Raw genomic sequence first — 15,858 nt, forward strand, 5'->3', positions numbered from 1 at the left:
CGGCGGCCCGGCGTCCAGGCCCAGGGCGCTCGCCGGCGGGTAGCGGCCTGGAGGCGGGAGGGGCTGGAGCGGGTGGAGGGGGCGAGCGAGGGTCGGGTCCGTGTGTCGGTGCTTGCTGTTCCTAGCGCTGTGAGGTAGTGAGGGGCGCATCCGAGACGGGAGGGGGCACAGGGGCCGGGGGCCTCCAAAGATTCTCCCAGCAGCCTGCTCGCCCGGAGCCCGGCGGCCTTCCCAGAGATGCTGCGGCCCGGTGGGAGCTGTGGTGTCTGCTGTGGGAAGGCAGAAGGTCTGCGTCACTTCAGGTTGGGGTCAACGGTTTTCCAGCCCTACGCCCCCCGGAGGCTTTGGACCGCCCAGCAAGTCTAGAAGCTCTTAGCTTTATCTCTGTTTGAGAATTTAACTTAGAGTTGAATTTCATTTGGGATATTTGCCAAACAGTACTAAGAAAAGGTTCCATACAGTCACTGAGTTTCTGGCAGGTCTCTGAAGCCCAGGACATCAAACCACACCCTTCATGACAACTGAGGAGCAGCCACCCTCCAGGGTCAGAGATGTGGTGGGCAGGCAGGAGAGCCTGCAAGAGGCGGACCCTTGAGATAAGTTTGAATGGCCAAGGAAACTGAGTAAAAGTGTGACAAGTATGCCTTAGGTATTTATTTTTTAAATGGCATTTTGTGCTTTGATATGAATTGTACAGATATGCCTATTTTTCCCCACTTACTATCTTTCAGGAAAAATGAAGCAAATAGTCCTATTAAAATAGATACTGATCAAAAGAGTGCAAATTTTTCCTTTACATACTAGTAAAGATTTGAACTTTAAAAGAAATTCTTCGACTTTATGAGTCAGTTAATTACTGTGAAAATGTACCATATACAACCGAAGCCAGTGTTCAGAAATCTCTAAGTGCAGTTCAAATGCTTGAAGTTGTGAAGTTTTTGAATGGGAGGTTAAAAGTTAACTACTGTTGCCAGAAAATTTATTTATACAGATGAATCCATGACCTACATTTTTTTTAACAGTACAAAATAAAACTCCTCAAGTCTCCTAACCATTCTTTGTGGGTAGCCTGTTTGCTTTTGGAGGTGTGAGTGACAGTGTCATGGTTGCCCACATGGGTACTGGTTGGGACGGGGCCATAAGGTGTTCACACTGTTCCTGCACTGACTGCAGAGGCGGGTTCTGTGCACCCGTGGCTGGACGACGGCACAGGGTCCCCAGTAGCTCCTTGTTTATAAGCCAGTGAACAGTGGTAATGCTGAGCCCGGTGCTTGTCACACCTCACCTCGCACCTCCTCTGCATCTCATCAGTCCTTGTCCCCAAAACTGTACCTTGTCCCACCTGGTTTATCTTTTACGAATAACTTTACCTTCCTGATGATGTATGGGGGGCCACACTCCACGGCAGACTGTGTTTTATATCATAAACAGTGATCCACTGACAATATGATGAAAGGATGACTGTGTGGAGCTGGCTGGTAGTACCTGCTCGGAAGGCACATCCCTTCTCAACCTCACTGAAGGCATGGTTAAGAAACTAGCTATTTAACCGTTAACACTACAGGAGAATCTCCATCTGGCATGTCTGCGCAGCCAGGTCTCTGAGACCACCTCCATACTCAGATGATTTAGTCTGGATGAGACACCAAACAGCCACCAGGAACCCTCACATTTTGGAGTTGACCCATTTGGCAAAACTAGCTGAAGCTGGAACAGTCCTTCCCTGTTCCCCTGTGTTCCAGGCCTCGAGATTTTCTCCACTTACCATCTAAGCTTTGCCTTGGGACACTATCCCTGATGAGAAGTGGTCCGTGGCCTCTGGATGGAGATGGGTGGGACCGCAGGAGGCCTGAGGGCCAGAAATGGACACCCTGAGACTGTCCTGCCCAGCCTCTGTCTTGCCGGGTCCCCCATGGATTGAGGGACGGGCAGGACGGGCAAGGCTGCCTGGAAGGGGCACCCCCTGATCCCCGCCCCTGCATTTCAGATGGGCTGGGTCCAGCTTGGGTTCTGCGACTGTCTAAACTTCCTCTGATGCAGGTTGGAGCAGTGGAGGGTATGGTTTCAGAGATACTCTTTCCTGGCCAGGCTGGTGGATTCCTTCTGTAAAACCAGCTCTACTGAGACAGACCTCAAGTTTCTCTGAGTGGGCCAAAGTGCCACCAGCTCTGGGGCTAAGCCCCTCATCCATGGGCTCCTGTGCCCCTCCGGTCACCTTTCTTTCAGCTCCTCACCCCAGGGCTCCACACTTCCATGACAGGGCACACAGGTTCAATCCCTGGTCAGGGAACTAAGGTCCCACAAGCTATGTGGCAAAAAAATAAATAAATAAAAGTTTTAAAAAGAAATGAAATGAAGTTCCATGAGTGAGATTAAACAGAAACAACAGAAAGCAGAAATAGACCTACAAGGAATTCAGATTCTAGACTTATCAGAGTATAATTGCATTATGCCTACTATGTCTAAAGAATTAAAAGGCAAGGTTAATAATAAGTGCAGAGAACAAGAAATTATAAAACTAATGACCAAACAGGAGATCTAGAAATTTTAAAAAATAACAATAGTTGAAATTTAAGACAATGGATAGATTTAACACACAGCTGAAGAAATACTAAAGGTACAGTTGAAGGGATGACTAGAATGCTGCTCTGAGAGTCACAGAAATGGGAAGCATGAAAAAGAGGTTCCATGTCATGAGGACAGAGAGGGAGGGTCCCAGGTATGCCTAATCAGTAACCAAGAGGACAGGGAACAGAAAGGAACAGAGACAATATTTGAAAAGACACAGCTGAGAATTTGCCAGGATTAATCGAAGATCCCACCCATAGCTTCCAAATCCCAATAAAGCTCAAGTCAAAGGAAAAAAAAATCTATACCAAGACATGTGACACTAAAAGTACAAAGATCAAAGCAGGAAGAAAAATGTACAGGACATTTAAGATCCCACTACCCAGAGATAAATCTTTGCTAACATTTTAATTTTTTAATAGATATTTTCTAAATGATCATATTTATTCTGATATTTTTTCCTACTATATTATGAACATTTCTTCAGGTTAATACATTTTCTTCAAATTCATAATTTTAAAGGCTTCCTTTCTACCATATAAATATATGATAGTTTGTTTAAGCAGAATTTATGTTGGACATGTAAATTATTTCCAGTTTTTGACTATTTTAAATAGTATATGTTATACATAAATCTCTTCCACATGCCTGTTTCACTAGAACACATTCATAGAAGTGGAATTACTGATCAAAGACACAAACGGCACTGAGACTTGTGATGTATCTGCCCCTCTGCTTCCCAAAGAGACCAGCACTCCCATGGGAGGACACCTCCCCACCCAAGGTCACTTCAGCAAATTCCGGACAGCTTGGTGGACACACTTCCCAAATTAATTAACTCTCACTTACACATGGATCCAAAGCCAAACAACCCAATGCTTCAAAACTAGTAAAAGGACATCAGTTCCTACACTGCGTGGGGACTAAAGTGACCCAAGTCCCTCAGGAATGTTAAAAATAACGAGCATTTGAAAACCTTTTCAGCTCTTTCAAAATTTTGCCTCCCTGTTTTCCAAAACGACTGTGCTTCATTCACTTGAACAAAACAGTTTAAAATGCAGTCGTCATCTATTCTATGCCTCCAAGAGCCAGGCGGCTGTTTATAATAAAGGTGGTCTTAGTTCAAGCCGCGTGACCAAGGGCATTCAACCTCTAATCACATCCGTAATCTCGCTTTCACATTCTCTCTGGTCCATCCTACTTGACCCTGCTTATTGAAGCACTTTCATTGTGCTGGCTCAAAGGACAAGAGATGAGCAGGGACAAAAGTGAGGTCTGAGGGTTGGGTTTATGCTTGTCCCCTATCCAACTCCTCCGTCGATGAATAAATTCCCTGGAATCTGGCCAAGTCACATGATGGAAAACTCTGATTCCCAAAAAAAGCATTCCTGGTGCTTTTTTAAAGCATCGAAATCTGCCCAGGTCGAAAGAGAAAGCTCTGACGGCTCACAATAGGAGCACAGCTAGCTAGGTAGCCAGCTCTATCTGCCAGGTTTCCTCCAATCTCCTGTGAAGGGAAGGATAGCTAGCATTTTAGATGTTTCAAGCCAGACAGTCTCTGTGGCACTGCTCAGTTGTTTCACCACTGCTTGAAGGCAGGCAGACTCTGAGCCCCTGTGGCCTGAGTGCCAGGAACCATCCCAGTTCCCCAGAGATCCAGGGAATGACCTGGCTGGCAGACAGCAGCTTCCCCTGGTCCTCACCTGACTGTCACCTCCAGGGTCCCCTCCAGCCCTGAGATTCTTTGAATCTGTCACTAGGCTTGGCATTCGGCATTTGGAGTTAGGTTGTCCCATGTCAGCTGGTGTAGGGATTTGAGGGTGGAGGCAAAGGAAATCCCTCTGGTATGCAAAGATGGACCCCTGCAGCCCCGTGGTCTGGCTCCTAGACATGCCCTGTTGGTCCTTCTCTCTCTTCTCCTTACACGTGGCCATTCCCAGAGGCCCTGTCCTTTTCTCTCCTCCCTTTAGAGTTCTCCTGAGAGCCTGTCCACACCTAGTCTGATCGGTGATCAAGGAGGTGCCCCTGGTCTTCAGGGCCCCACCTGGATCCCAGACAGAGCACAGCGAAAGCTGACAGAGGGTTGGCCAGGGCTGGACACTGCTCCTGATGGGCCTCCTTCAAAACCTCAGAACGACCACCAGCTCCCTTCCCCTCGATCCCAAATCGTGTCCCCTCTTCAGCCCGTTTCTCCGCTGGCAACTCTCACATTTGTTTCTGCCACCTGCTCCCTGCCCATTCAACTGTGTTTTCTGCCTGCAGGCTGGGCCCTGTTCAGCCCATCTGGAACAAAACCTCTCAGATTTATATTTTAAAGCTCAGTTTTGAAGTCATACACCTACTTACAAACCATCTGTGAGTCCCATTTAAATAAAGCTTCAAGGCTGCATGATCCAGCTCCAGCTGTTACTGGCTTTTTGGGGCACCGTTTCCCTGCGTGGACTCTGCACCTGCACTGAAGGAGACCACCCACAGTACCCACTGTTCTCCCAATGCAGGTCCTTCCTCAGGAACTGCTCCTCTTAGTCTCTGAGAGTTGAACGTCTTCTGTCTTTCCCAAACCATTCTCGACCCCAATTTCAAGTCCAACCCCTCCAGTCTCCCCACACCACCGAGGTGGACGGCAGCTCCTTCAGCTTCCTTGCACCAGAGCCCTGAGTCTGCAGCCCTCTCGTCCCCTGGGTCACATGTCACCCAAAGGTGGAGGTGCGCCTGCCGGTATCCAGGCTCCCTGACTGCTCTGTGACCATGTGTCCCCTGAACTGTCTTGTCCACTGCTGATGCCAATCAATACTGACCACGTGAAGAAGCGTGGGTGAGGGAATGGTGCTGTTTCTACCATTCCTGGGGAGAGGATCCTTTGTGTTTGGGGGCTGGGGTTTTGTTTTGTTCTCTTTTAAGACTGGCACAGATACATATTTTATAGGCGAGTCTTAATCTTAAAAAAATCAGCAGCAATGAGTAAAGTACAAGGGAGGCCTTTTCCCAGTGGCCTTATGCTTAAAAAAATTTAAGAAGTCATAGTAAACTACAGAAATAGTTTATGTAATCAACAATCCTCAGAGGAACTACATAAAAAATACTTATGCTCTATCAGTGCAAGAGTGGAATATGAATGTAACTGTATTTATATACCAGTTATGTGCACGTACGGGTAAGGACCAGGTGGGCAGAATGTGAATACTCCAAGAAGATGAACTTTCAGATATATTTGTTGTATTAAGATGTTTCCCCCTTATGGGAGAAATTTAGTATTCTTTATTCTTTTCACAAAATAATCTGGCCCAAAATATTTTTTCAAGTCTAAAGCAGAATATTTACCAAAAAGAATGAGAATTGTCCAGAAAGCCATTACTTATACATCCTAATTCCAAAATGTAGTCACTTTCTACCACCTCTAAAAAGCTCTCTAGAATCTTCTTTGCCTCCTCCCCCATTTCCTGCGTGTTACCGCGTGCATCCATCAGCCTCTCCCCACAGGGTCACTGAGTGGCTGTGGCCTTCTATTACATGCTGACTGAAAGTTTGACCACATGATTATTTCAGAGATTCAGTTCAACAAGGTGGAGTTCTGGGCCACATCACCAGGCTAGAGGAGAAGGAGAAAGACAAACGGGGATTTAAATAAACACCTCTTATTTCAGAAGGTTTGCTTTTTCACAAATATCTAGATTTGAGAGCTTCTATAATCTGTCCTGGTGATGCTAGTAGTGAAGAATCCAGCTGCCAATGCAGAAGACACAGGTTCCATCCCTGGGTCAGAAAGACCCCTGGAGAAGGAAATGGCAACACACTCCAGTATTCTTCCCTGGGAAATCTCATGGACAGAGAGCCTAGTGGGCTATTAGTCCATGGGATCGCAAACAGTTGGACATGACTTAGCAGGGACCCACATAATCTACCATAAAGCTGATTTCAGTTACAAAGGCGACCTGCTTCTTTCCTGACTCATACTCCCCCGTGTCACTGAAAATGTCCCTCATGTTGCCAGCGGGTAAACCTGGTCCCTTCTGGCACACCGGGTCATGTATGTGTGTGCGTTTGTGAATGTGTCCAACCAACAAACACTAGACTTCCAAACTGTGGGGCCTGGAGCTGCTTCACCAGCTACCAGCTTGTCAGAACACAGTTTTTTCACCCAAAGGAGTGAGCTCAAGTGTACCCAGACAACAGCTAGTACTTCAATACAGATTTTTTTTTCCTTTCAAGTTCTGGGGAAAGGGCATGATTTTCCTTCTGCAGCTTGTCAACTGAAATTTTGTAAGAATTTTGTCAGTCGACTTCCTGTAATAATAGTAACAAGGACCACCCTAATAATAGTAACAAGACCCACTGTGCCCAAGGGTGGCTGCAAGGCCAGCCCCTCTGTACTGGGGTGGGAGGCGGGGGCTGGCCCGCCTGTGATGGGGGTGGGGGCGCAGTCTACAGGCACAAAACACGACCAGAACGGAACCAGGCAGAGAAAGATGGACTTTGCAGAAGGGGCAGCAGGTGCGGCTGACCTGAGCCATCTGGTGGGAAGCCCCCGGGAGAAGCGACACGGCACGGATGCCGTCGCCTCTAGAAGATCCTCTGTCTGCCGACTGGGTACAAACCAAGGCCTCCCCGGCGGACTTCAGAGAGGCTGGTCCTCCGTCCAAGCCTCTCGAGTCGCTGCCACTTCTGGGTCAGCAACCTCGTTAAAACACGAGCGATCCGATGTTTAAAAAGATTGTGTGGAAACCGTGCCAACAGCGTGCTCAGCCCGCCCCCCTCAGCCAGACTCGGGCTCGGGTGGTCGTCTGCGGAACCGCGGGAGAAAGGCGTACCCCCTTCCCCCTCCCGGCCACTGAACACGAGACAGGAGTCCCTGTCTGCAGGCTCGCCCCGCGCCCCCGTCCCGTCCCTCTCCTTCCCCATTCGTCTCTCTCTCTGCAGTCCGTCCTGTGTGACCGAGGGGACTCCACCAGGACTGCTGCCCACACCCGCCCCCTGCAGCCCCAGGTGCGCCCTGGTTGGAGGACGGGCGGCTGAGACCCACTAGCAACTCCGGACACACCTCGTTCCTCTCTGGGGCGAAATCACAACCCAGGTGAGGAAGGGGCGCACCTTGACTTGGCACAAAAAATAGCGAATTAACATTCACGCTCCAGCTGAGACTCAACTGCATGTGTGCTGAGTAGCTCACTCCTGTCTTACTCTTTTGAGATCCCACAAACTAGCCCGCCGGGCTCCTCTGTCCATAGGCTTCTCCAGGCAGGAATACTGGAGTGGGATGCCATAAAGATGACTCTTAAGTATGCAACCATGCTGGGGAGTGGGGGTGGTGGGGATCAGCTGCTGTCGCCAGGATGGAGGGAGACTGCCCATCCCACCCGGGTGGACCTGGTGCGCCCGTGGCCTGCTGAGGGCAGAGGTGGGTGAGGGGCCAACACTGAGGTTTCCTAGAACCCTAGTGGCCTGGGGCCTGAAATTCAAGAGGAGCCAGCCCCTTCCTTACTCTCCCTCCGCCCAGGCCCCACACCAATATCGCAAAGGGAAAGGTGCGGGTCCAAGCTAGTCCGGCAGAGACCACCCGGTCCTGATCCTCCACCTCCAGTCAGTGCTCCCTCCCGTCCTGTCCCTGGACCCATGTCTCCCTTTCCTTCAGTCACCTCACTTCGGGGAGAAGAGTCACTCCTTGACAAATGCACCTAAGAGGTAAACTTTCTGAGAACTTTAATATCTGAACACATCCTGGTAGTTTGAGATAACGAATTCCAAACTGGAATAATCATTTTTTTTGTCGGAATCTTAAAGGCACTGGGGCATCGTTTTCTAACTCGCAGCACTGCTGTTAAAAAACCTGATGACACTCACACGCCCTAGCTTCTGTTTGTGGTGTTGGATTTTTTTTTTTTTTTTCCTGCCTCTGGGGAACCCTTTAGAATCTTTTCTTCACATGCAGATTTTTTCCCAGCAGTGTGTCTTGGTCTGAGCCCCAGAAGTAATCACCCTGTGGGCTGGGGGGCCTTTCACCTGGGGTGACCTGCTTCTTCTTCCTCCCCTGCACTTTTATTCTTTCTCGAAGTCTGCCTGTTTCACGTTGCACCTCCTGAACCTTTAGTTTTCTTCTCTTTGCCTTTCATCTTCTTGCAGGACTTTATGAAGATCTTCTCAAACTTGTTATTTACTTGGTATTCCAATATTTTTCTTTTCTTGTCTGACATTCCTTTTCCATAGCCTCTGTTTACTGTTTATCTTTCCTTGAATATCACTTCCGGTTTTCTTCGTCTTCCACTGCAGTTTCTCTTTCCACGTTCCTTTTATTCTGATGTCCATCTTCCCTGTTGAAAGCTTCCATCCTTGCTCTAGAACGAGAAGACACCTGACAGCAGGCTGCAGACACAAGTGGAGGCTCCTGCCAGGCTCAGGGGCAGCTCACGGTGCACACTGTGGGATCTCTGCCTCCCATCCTGGGCTAGCCTGCCCTCCAGCCTTCTAGGGGCCAGACCAGGTCTCCCTCCAGCCTCCACCTGTCACACATGGTGCCTGAGGCCCTGGGTCTCACCCTCCCCTGAACCTCCAGACCCCATGGGTGTGCAGAAAGTGCATTGCAGGGGAATGGCTTCTTTTACAGACTCTTAAACCACATACCAGGGCATCCCTGGTGGCTCAGATGGTAAAGGATCTGTCCATAATGCTGGCTACCTGGGTTTGATCCCCAGGTCAGGATCCCTTGGAGAAAGGAATAGCAACCCACTGCAGTATCCCTGCCTGGGATATTCCATGGACAGAGGAGCCTGGAGGGCTATAAGTCTGTGGGATCACTCCTATATCCTATCTTCAGGCTATCTTGCTCCTCCAACTCTGAGATGCTGGGGTGTAAATCACTAGCTCTGCTGGATATGTTCAGCGTGTGGACACCACAGTGCAGTGACTGAACATGTGGTGTCTGGAACTGCCCATGGGAACGCTGGTTCTGTCACCTCCTGGGTGCTGAGCTTGCTAAGTTATTCAGCCTTTGTACATCAGTATCTCCATCTGAAAAGTGAAGTAATAATACAGCTACCCTACAGTGGCTCATAGAGAGGGCCATTAAGCAACCCACAGCCCGGATCTGGCCCACAGCCTGTGTCTATACACCCTGTGGGCTAAGAATGGCTTTACATTTTTAAAAGGTTGGAAAAAAAGAAAAAAGTGGAATTCTCTGGAAGTCCTGTGAATGTGACTCCACATTCCCAATGTCGGGGGCCCAGGTTCAACTCCTGGTTGGGGAACTGAATCCCACATGCTGCAACTATGACCCAGCGCAGCCAAATATTTTTTTTTAAGAACACCTCCCCCCAAAGTAAAATACATGAAACCTAACATGAATTTTGCAATCAACTTTGATGATAGTGAACCACTGACTTTGAAACCCAACTAAGCAAAGTGGGCGCTCCCCCAAAACCTTCCATCCCCCTCATTGTAGCTGTTAGGAAATCTTATTCTCAATTATATTTTGAATTTTGTCAGTAAAAACTGTATGGAAATTTCTCTTGTACGTACCTACACAGTAAGCTCCACATTGCCTGAGATATTGACCCTTTGGTCCTATTTACATGGGTTTACTGACCTCTGAGCTTAAAAATGGGGGACAGTATTAGAGATGTGAGAGGAAAAGGTCTGGTAGAGGGAAACAGTGAGTGGACAGAGCAGTGGGTGGGGGGCGGGCACCTGCTCCGGGGGGGGGGGTGTTTGGGGCCCCAATTGTCTCCCTACCTTCCAGAACATCCCACAGCTCAGTCCTTACTCCTGCCTGGGTACCTGCTCACAAAATACTTGTTCTATCAACAGCAGCAGCTCCCAGATGACCGGGGTAGACCAGAAGTGGCCAGCAGGGGTGAAGGGGCACACTGCCCACAAGACGACCTAAACTGGGCCCAGCTGCACCCCTTACTGAGCCGGTGTCAACACCACTCTGTGGGCTTTCCCACAGAAAGGAGGCCAGTGACTATTCAGCTCATCCCCATGGCCACTCTTGAGAAACAATATCCTCGAAGTAATGGAAATAGGAGAGAAAGGCCCATCTCAAATGAGCCACATGCCCCTTGGTTACGGCAATACGTAAAAGCTGTCTACAACAGCTCACAGTTCTCTGGAGCTCGATGTAAGTGAACGGGAGACTCTGGTTAATGAGTCTTTCCACAAACGTAGGCTTCCTCTCGGTTTCCCAAAGGTAGGCTTTCAAACTTTGAAAAGCATGTTCCAATACACAAGTACAAAACAATTCTCATAAGAAAAATGCCTGTATTGGCTTCTCTTCCATTCAATTCTTCCATCTCTTCTAAAGGAAATGTTAGTGAGGTTTTGTGACTGTAGGTCTTGGGTTTTGAACCCAGGTGTTAAAAATGCAGCTCTCTGGGACCCACTCTGAATCTATTAAATCAACCTCCAGGAGACAGGTCAGAAATCTGCATTTTAAGCTTCACTAGTGATTTCTAAGTATTTCTATTTTGAACGTTAACTATGAACCACCAAGACCTACATCTCAACGCCCTCAGCCCTAACAGACACAAGGTCACGGGCAACCAACAGCTCCAGAGAATGAATGCAGGGCCGATTAGACTGACTCCTGGAGATGCAGACCAGTGTTCAGAGGTGAACGCAAAGCATGTGCTATTTCATGGATGGTGGGTCAAGCTTCCTACAGATCACATTCTAGGTGCTTGACTTTGGAAGTGCTTACAATCAGTAATTCACTCAACAAATGTTTATGAACACCTTCCCTGTGCAGGGTTTTTCTAGGTGCTGGGGTGGAGCCGGGATGCATACTCACCCCTGCCTGTGACCTTATCTCTGGTGAGACACCTGCTCCTGCCCCACGGCCCCCTTGGGAACCTGGGAGGCCACAACTGCGGCAGGCAGCTGGGAAGCCAATAGCACAGTAGAGACCTGGCCTGGCCTAGTCAGGGTAGGAAAGCTGGGCTAAGAGCAGTGTGTATAAATTGCTTGACCTGTGTATTAAATGTTGTTTAATACAGGTGATCGTGTTCAGTAAGGCCCATGGCTCCATCTTATTCTGGCATTCCATCACACTTTCCCTTCTCCCCAGGTAGACCATATCTTTTGAGGACAGGTACTGTGCTCCCAGCACCTTGCTTAGGGCACCTGAGAGAATAATAGTCACTTGAGAGTATGTGTTGGATGAATAAACAGCTCTGGGACATAACATGAGCCACTCAAGAAAGGCTTTTGAGCAGAACAGTCATGCTACAAATTCTGAGGAAAAAGGAAAACAAAAGCAGTTGTTCTTAAGCTTCAGAATTCAATGATGGTTCTACAACTGCCACTGTATTTATGCCTGTTACCACAAGAGGAAAAAAATACGTTTCATTGAATGAAAACAGTAGATCTGCCATTACTTTTATTACAGACCTGCAATCCCTCATCAGCCACTCTGAGACCCCAAAAGTCTTTTGTACTTTTGGCCCTGCTGCACGGCATGCAGGATCTTTGTTCCCTGAGCAGCGATCAAACCTGTGCCCTCTGCATTGCAAGTGTGGAGTCCTAACCACTGAACTTCCTGGGAAGTCCCATGGCACATTTATTTTTTAAGGAAAATTCTGGATCCTAAATCCCCAAAAATTTCTGATAAAGAGGTACAGTATATTTACAGTTGTATAAACAAAAAAGAGCAACTGAAGCCTGGGGCTGCACACTACTGCCACCTGCTGACAGTAGCTTAGAAGCACAGACATAATCAAAATGGAAAACTTGAATCTTGCACACAGGGCTATGAACAGCACACTGGTGACTTAAAAAAAAAAAAATCTGAGGTGTTTTTTTTTTTTCTTTTCCAAAACCAACTGCTATGAAATAAATCCTCAGTGGTTGAAGCACTATATTGGATATTATGTGTTCCATGCACATCACACAACCTAGAAGCTGTTACCTTAGCTGCATGTGGTTCCACAGTTTGGTATCACCTCTGACTCACCAGCGCTAGGTGCCCCTCTAGGCACTGTTAGAAGTTGGTCTGGAAGCCACAGGTGAGCAGGGATGCCACCAAAATGGAAACATCAAACTAACCTGTAATGGCTCCTGACCATCTGCTACAGAGCCATGAGCAATGTCAAGATTACAGGAATCTAAATAAACTACAGGTGGTGGCTGAAGTCTATGAAGACTACACTAGATCTTAACAGACTATCAGACGATGTCCAAGTATCCACAATCTTCTCTGCTTTAAACTATCATGGATACATTCCCTGGTGCTCCTTAGGAGTTCAATATCCTTACAAGTATATCTTGTTCACCCTCATAATTGTAACCTTTGGAACCCTATCTTCATCTTTTACTTTCTCTTCCTAACTACCATAGTTCGCAGTAGCTCTCTGGCACAGAGAAAATATGAAACGAAGATCTGTGGTTTAGGTTTTATGATAACCAATTTCCACGTGCTAAGTGTACCTCGGACAGGTTATCTAACAGTAACAGGATTCACAAAACTAGGTCTAATGCCCTTTCTGTTCAGGCTATTTTAGGAGAGATTGCTCCACTCTCCAAAAAAAACATGTTGCTAAATAAATCATATGGATGCAAACATAAATCTGCAAAAATTTAATACAAAGTCTCTTAAGTATAATATTAACCACACTTAATTTGAAATTCCACAATCAGAAATCCAAGGCAAAGCCTTCATCTTACAAATAAACTGAGACCCAGACAGAATAAAGGACCCTCTCCTTTATTCCTGGAGCCAACTGCTCTTCCCCTGGAACCCGGCAGGATCTACATCTGCTTCATTCAACAAAAACAGGGCCCTCCAATGATATACCCACAGGGTCTGTGGGCCCTTCTGGTTCTATTCCTAATATACACTTTATTCACAGATTAAATCTTGGTTTCTCTTTAGTTCTTTTTTCCTCAAAAGGCCTAAACTCATGGACTGTTTAACTCAGTAATGAATTAGGACATTATGTGTCCAGATATTAAGAACTTTCTCTTGTCCAGTATCATTTTCAGATGTAACAGCAATTTACTTGCAGTACCCCTCTAAGATCTAGCTTCTAAGTAATGACGTGGGGGTAAAGTACAAACTGAGACACCATTTTAAGTATTTCTACTCACACTGACACAATTAACCTGTTCTGGACATCAAATTCTAATTTGTAAGATTTTGTTAGTGGTATCATTTTCAAGCATGCTATACTCAGGAATGGCAAAAAAAAAAAAAAAAAGAAGTACTTAATATTGGGGAAAAAAACCATTAACAACTGTCTATTTCTAAGAACACAGCAGAATGGAATAACTGAAATCCAAAGAACTGCTCTAAAAATGAGTATGGGGCTTATTGAGGGGGAAAATCCAACTGTATTATAATTAAAGAAATTTACTCTCTAAAAAACCATTTTCACACACACTTTCATGACCATATTGTTTGAGGGAAATAAGATGACCATGCAGGCAGTGTCCACTTGGGAACGTAAGTGATACGTGTGTTATAGTACATTCTGGAAATAACTGGAAAAATAAAAAGTGTAAATTTTTATAGTGATTTAAGACTGCAAGACATTTAAGATCTCAGGTTAAACGGACCGGTATTAAGAGTAATACAAACCCAAACTGTACAATGTTATCACTACTCCATCACTGTGACCCTTAACATGGTGCACATACAACCACCCTAACCCAAGCCACAGTCGCCCAGGATAGAACGAGACCCCATCAGGAGGCAGTAACAAGACGTGTGATGCACAACACAATTCACAGCCTCCTCTCCCTGTCACAGTGTGTGTAATCTGCTGTAACAACTCCACACAGCAGAGAAACATTAGGTACTATTTAAAATAATGTACTGTTATAGCCAAAAGAAGAGTTGAGTTTCTTGCCTAGAAAAGTCCTTTAATGTCTTACATTACCCAATACAGTTAGAAGTCTAAATAAAAAGAAAAGCGTTAATGAAGATTCAATTTTGCATGGGAAATTCACTTTTCTCAATATGAGTAAAATTTTTTTCATTAATTCATTTTAAATGGCAAAATCTTCTTCAGAACAGAAACACAGAATCTTCAACAGCAATCTGAAGGCAACGTTATAGTTATAGGGCACTGTCATCAGAACCACTGAGGAGCAAAATGAACTATCATTTCATTGCCCCTTTCTCATGGTCATGTAGGACCACAAACCAAGGAGGTCCAGGAAGCAACAAAATGTGCTCCAGATGAAGTGGTTTCACAGAACAAACAGTCCTCACAAAATAGGATTATTTTCTTCTTTTGCTCCTGAGAGTCAAGTTAACCAGTCCTTGGACTGCAGTCAAGACAAAGTTCTAAATCCTCAATCATATCAACATCAGAACTATGCGGACATTTCTGTTGAGAAAAGGGGGAAGCCTTTTTCATAATAAAGAGAAAGAAAGTAGCAAGACAAGGTGCTATGAATAGTGGGGCCACAGCAGGATGTATGGCGTTTGGTAAAACACACGAGGTGACATTTAGGGAAAACGTTATTGCTCTGGGTGGAATATACAGCACCAGCTCAAAGAATAAAAGATGGTTAGGATTAATCACCTTTAATCAACATGTGTTTATAGGAAAAGTGCTTAAAGCCATAGTTCTTAAAAAGGCGAGGATGAGAACATTTTTGTATTATTGTAAATGTTACCTACTTCATTAAACAATGAGCAATCTGTATCTATTTAAGTAATATCAGATTTGCTGTCAATCTATCAAATCCACAATATAAAACCAGTTAAGGGACAGAAATGTTATTCAAACTTATAAAACAAGTTAGAACCTTATAGAGTAATTTCTATGCCAAAAATATTTGTTAATTATTGCTTAAATATACAGCTGAATACACTCATGAAATTTCCCAAATCATGACTGAGGAGACTTTTTTCTGAATGCTAACATTTATCCCAAGGAAGAGAGAAATGTTTAAGGGATGTGTAGACACTGCTTAACCACTGTGAAAAGTAGCCCAATTTCCCCCAAACAGTTTTAATAATGAACATCATTGAAGTGACTCAAGAACTGGAAACAAGACCATGTGATCACACTCAAGCTCTATGAAGTCAGCCAAAGGATTCCTTCAAGATAATCACAGTTGGCACTTTCTCAGTCTAGACAGTAGGATTTTATGTAAACTTCCTTGTTCTAAAAAAAAGGTCTGAATGGATAAATCAACATGCGGCAGTATAAAGTTTTTTGATGCAATCTTCTATAAGAAGTAATTAAAACGTAAAAGCCAAACAATCTAACATGGAACGTGATTTCCTTCGAGATACAGTTAATCCATCAGTCTCCTTCTCTGCCCTCCAATCACCTGAATTGGCAGTCATTG

The sequence above is a fragment of the Ovis aries genome, chromosome 10, assembly GCF_016772045.2.
Source record: "Ovis aries strain OAR_USU_Benz2616 breed Rambouillet chromosome 10, ARS-UI_Ramb_v3.0, whole genome shotgun sequence".
NCBI classification, from domain to species: Eukaryota; Metazoa; Chordata; class Mammalia; order Artiodactyla; family Bovidae; genus Ovis; species Ovis aries.